Source organism: Hyperolius riggenbachi, chromosome 3, assembly GCF_040937935.1.
Source record: "Hyperolius riggenbachi isolate aHypRig1 chromosome 3, aHypRig1.pri, whole genome shotgun sequence".
Lineage (NCBI taxonomy): Eukaryota > Metazoa > Chordata > Amphibia > Anura > Hyperoliidae > Hyperolius > Hyperolius riggenbachi.
Window position 1 is genome coordinate 11,332,016 of NC_090648.1, and position 5,648 is coordinate 11,337,663.

Sequence of the window (5,648 nt, forward strand, 5' to 3'; positions counted from 1 at the left end):
TACAGTCATGACATTGAGTAGAATAAATACAGATACATACATAGTTGATGTGTAGTTGGTACATGTATATATGTTAAAATTACAGCAGTATGAGAAACACTAGGAGGAGGTCCCTGCCCTTGCGGGCTTACAATCTGGGAACAATCGCTGAGCTATTGCTATAGCCGGGCAGAGTGGGAGGGATGGGAAGCATGACAACCATGTGCTTGTTCCTCCATCATTAGTGATTGGTGTGGGGAAGCGGTCGTTAGAATCTCAGCTGGGATAGCCCAACCGCTTCTGCCATGTTCTCTCCAGTCCATGCCGCTGAACAGGAAGTGCGGGAATAGGGACGCAGACAGCAGTAAGGCTACGTTTCCACTAGTGCGGTGCGATTCCGTTGTGGAAAACACAAAGGAATTTGCATGCAAATTTGTACACGTTTGTATGCGAATTTTAATGCAAAACATGTTAAAATTTGCATATTTTTGTAACTATGCGATTTTAACCATGTCAGTACCTGTGTGCTATTACGTTAATGTTAAGTGAAAATGAAAGCAAATTCGCATGGTAAAAAGGCATGCAACTTTTCCTATTAATTACATTACATGCGAATCGCACACTAAGCTATTCTGATGGCTCAGCTGTGCGGATTTTTTCTGCAACCGCCCCATGTGCAGATTTTTGGGCTTCAGGAAACAGGCCCATTGATTATTATTGGCTATGTGAATCTGCACGCAGAAAGCATAGGTAGAAGAGATCAGCAGCACCATGTAGATGTATTCAAGCTCTTTATTGCATAAAGATAACGCCCAGGGACAGCGACAGACGCTGTTTCGGAGACAAGCTCCTTCCTCAAGCTGTATAGGAGTGAGCCCATACAGCTTGATAGGCGTGGAGCTAGGGGGGGGGTCGGGGTAGGACAAGTGCCCCGAGGCGCCTGGTCCCCAAGGGCGCCCAGCTGAGCTTCTGGGGTTTTTTTTTTTTTTTTGTTGCGGGGGGTGAGGGGAGCAGTGCAGAGAAGAGGGAGAGCTGTGGGGAAGGGGGGCCATCTCCCCCCTCCTTCCCTCACCTTAGGTGCTCTCCCTCCCTCGCTCTCCCCTCCATTGTCCGGGTGGCTGGCAGCGGCGGGCGGAACTCACCTCCGTCTCGCTCCAGCGCCGGCCGGTAGTTCGGGTGCGCAGCTGCTGCTCTGGTCTGGACCAGACCAGAGTAGTGGCAGATCCATCCTGCGACGAGACGGAGGTAAGTTCCGCCCGCCGCTGCCAGCCACCCGGAGGACATTGGAGGGGAGAGCGAGGAAGGGAGAGCAGCTCTTCTCTGCGCTACTCTCCTCCTGCTGGGGAGAGGGACACCGGACCTGGCTACCTACTCTGGGCACATATACCCCTGCCTACATATACTGGGCACATATACTCCTAACTACATATACTGGGCATATACCACTGGCTACCTACTCTGGGCACATATACCCCTGCCTACATATACTGGGCACATATACTCCTAACTACATGTACTGGGCATATACCCCTGGCTACCTACTCTGGGCACATATACCCCTGGCTACCTACTCTGGGCACATATACCCCTGGCTACCTACTCTGGCCACATATAACCCTGGCTACCTACTCTGGGCACATATACCCCTGCCTACATATATTGGGCACATATACCCCTAACTAAATATACTGGGCATATACCCCTGGCTACCTACTCTGGGCACATATACCCCTGACTACATATATTGGGCACATATACTGGGCTATACTCCTGGCTACCTACTCTGGGCACATATACCCCTGGCTACCTACTCTGGGCACATATACCCCTGCCTACATATACTGGGTACATATACCCCTGGCTACATATTCTGGGCACATATACCCCTGGCTACATATACTGGGCATATATACCCCTGGCTACATATACTGGGCACATATACCCCCTGACTACATATACCCCCTGACTACATATACTGGGGAAACATACCCCTGCCTACATATACTGGGCACATATACCCCTGGCTACCTGTTCTGGGGACATCTCTACTGCTGGCCACCTATTCTGGGGACACCTATAGACCTGGGGCTACCTATTTTTGGGGAAGCACTGCTGTCAGATTGAGTGTATTTTGGGGAACTGCTGCCAGGTGAGAGGTGTCTACCATATTAAGGGGGCATTCTGCCTATTTATGTGAAATGCTGTCTATTTATGTGCCTCATGACTGCTGAATTTGTCTTGTTGGGGGCCTCATGGTTACTGAATTTGTCTTGTTGGGGGCCTCATGATTGCTGAATTTGTCTTGTTGGGGGCCTCATGATTGCTGAATTTGTCTTGTTAGGGGCCTCGTGATTGCTGAATTTGTCTTGTTGGGGGCCTCATGATCGCTGAATTTGTCTTGTTGGGTGGGGGGCTCATGATTGCTGAATTTGTCTTGTTGGGGGCCTCAGGATTGCTAAATTTGTCTTGTTGGGGGCCTCATGATTGCTGAGTTGGTCATGTTGGGGGCCTCATGATTGCTGAGTTGGTCATGTTGGGGGTCACATGATTGCTGAGTTGGTCATGTTGGGGGCCTCATGATTGCTGATTTGGTCATGTTGGGGGCCTCATGATTGCTGAGTTGGTCATGTTGGGGGCCTCATGTTTGCTCATGATTGCGGAATTTATCTTGATGGGGGGGGGGCTCATGATTGCTGAATTTGTCTTGGAACATGCTGGAAGGTACATACTGAGGGAGGGTGGGTGAGCGTGAGCCTGCTAACCTCCATGTACTTTTGAAGGGGCGTGACCAAATGTGGAGCACCCATAACCACGCCCACATTTGGTCACGACCCTTCACCTTAGGGGGCGCATTAATAGTCTTTGTCCCCGGGCGCTGAAAACCCTAGCTACGCCTCTGCAGCTTGAGGAAGGAGCTTTTCTCCGAAACAGCGTCTGTCGCTGTCCCTGGGCGTTATCTTCATGCAATAAAGAGCTTGAATACATCTACGTGGTGCTGCTGATCTCTTCTACCTATGCTTTGGGAGCTGCTGGACTACAGCGCCATATCAGCTTAGCACACAGATACCCTCACCAGGGTGCCTATTAGTGTTGGGCGAACACCTGGATGTTCGGGAACGTTCGCCGAACATGGCCGCGATGTTCGGCATGTTCGGGCCGAACCCCGAACTCCCCGAACATCCCGCTTTTGGGGGCCCTATGGGGTCGCAGGCATAAGGGGGGAGCATGCCCCGATCGCGGGGGGGTCGGAAATTCCCCCCACCCCCTCCGCTAGCGCTCCCCCCTCTGCCCGCTTCCCCATACAAAAGTTTGACGAAAGTAAAATAGTACCGGTGGTGGTGGCTGGCTGCTGCAGTGGCTGGCTGGCACTATGAAGTGACTGAGGAGGAGGAGTCGGAGTAGGACGCGTTGAGGGAGGCCGGGCAGCGGGCGGTTCAGCGGTAGTACCCTTGTGGTACTTCCGCCCTTTCTCTGACCTCACGTCCTCTGCATACAAGGGTACGCGTCATCACGCAGAGGACGTGAGGTCAGAGAAAGGGCGGAAGTACCACAAGGGTACTACCGCTGAACCGCCCGCTGCCCGGCCTCCCTCAACGCGTCACTCTCCGGACTCCTCCTCCTCAGTCACTTCATAGTGCCAGCCAGCCACTGCAGCAGCCAGCCACCACCACCGGTACTATTTTACTTTCGTCAAACTTTTGTATGGGGAAGCTGGCAGAGGGTGGAGCGCTAGCGGAGGGGGTGGGGGGAATTTCCGAGGGCCCCCCCCCCCCCCCGCGATTGGGGCATGCTCCCCCCTTATGCCTGCGACCCCATAGGGGGGCCGTATTCGGCCGAACAGTGCCCTGTTCGGCCGAACAGGGGCCCTGTTCGGCCGGGCATTCAGCAGTTCGGGCGAACCCGAACAGTTTGGCCGAACACCACCAGGTGTTCGGCCGAACTCGAACATCACCCGAACAGGGTGATGTTCTGCAGAACCCGAACAGTGGCGAACACTGTTCACCCAACACTAGTGCCTATCGACTGTGGTGTAATGCAGAAAACACATGCAGATTTGCTCTAGTGTAAATGGGCTCTAAGATCCTGCTGGGAGGAGCTGTAAGCAGTATGCGGGGTCATAGAGGGCATGTCTAGGCTTTAGGACCACTCTCCAGTCCATGCCACACAACAGGAAGTGTGAATAGGGACATGGACAGCAGTAAGATCTTGGCAAGGAAATGAACAGCGCTACTTAAAAAAAAAAAAAGTGCCTACCTGCAAGAGAGTGCAAGCCCCACTTGTGGGATAAAATACACACCGAGCATACACATGACCTGTCTACCACTGTACAGGAAACTAACATCCTCCAGTGGTAGACAGGTCATGTGTATGCTCGGTGTGTATTTTATCCCACAAGTGGGGCTTGCACTCTCTTGCAGGTAGGCACTTATCTGTTTTTAAGTAGTGCTGTTCATTTTTGGTCAGCTGCTCCCATTTAGCAGCCTTGCTTTTGGTGTATATGCAGAGCTTCTGTTTGGGTTCAAGGTGCGTTTGTAGTTTCTGGGGGGGCTCAGTGCACCTCTGATTGTAGGCCATTCGGAGGCGGCCTGGTGATGCGCTGATCCACCTTTTGAGCAGTAAGATCCTGCTGGCAAGAGCTGTGATCATGTGTTAGGAAGGAATCAGATCTAGCAGGAGTCCAGCAGGGATAACGCATTCCTCTTGTAATGAGCAGGAAGTGAGGGAATGGGGACACAGACAGCAGTAAGATCCTGCTGGGAGGAGCTGTGAGCAGTGTCGGGAGGGAATATGATCTGGCAGGAGTATAGCAGGGATAACACATTCCTCTGGTAAGGAGCAGGAAGTGAGGGAATGGGGACACAGACAGCAGTAAGATCCTGCTGGGAGGAGCTGCGAGCAGTGTCGGGAGGGAATATGATCTGGCAGGAGTATAGCAGGGATAGCACATTCCTCTGGTAAGGAGCAGGAAGTGAGGGAATGGGGACACAGACAGCAGTAAGATCCTGCTGGGAGGAGCTGTGAGCAGTGTCGGGAGGGAATATGATCTGGCAGGAGTATAGCAGGGATAGCACATTCCTCTGGTGAGGAGCAGGAAGTGAGGGAATAGGGACACAGACAGCAGTAAGATCCTGCTGGGAGCAGTATGCGGGGTGTCGGGAGGGAATCAGATCTGGCAGGAGCCCAGCAGGGATAGCACATTCCTCTGGTGAGGAGCAGGAAGTGAGGGAATAGGGACACAGACAGCAGTAAGATCCTGCTGGGATGAGCAGTATGCCAGGTGTCGGGAGGGAATCGGATCTGGCAGGAGTCCAGCAAGGATAATACATTCCTCTGGTAATGAGCAGGAAGTGAGGGAATAGGGACACAGACAGCAGTAAGATCCTGATGTGAGCAGTATGCCAGGTGTCGGGAGGGAATCGGATCTGGCAGGAGCCCAGCAGGGATAACACATTCCTCTGGTGAGGAGCAGGAAGTGAGGGAATAGGGACACAGACAGCAGTAAGATCCTGCTGGGAGCAGTATGCCAGGTGTCGGGAGGGAATCGGATCTGGCAGGAGCCCAGCAGGGATAGCACATTCCTCTGGTGAGGAGCAGGAAGTGAGGGAATAGGGACACAGACAGCAGTAAGATCCTGCTGGGAGCAGTATGCGGGGTGTCGGGAGGGAATC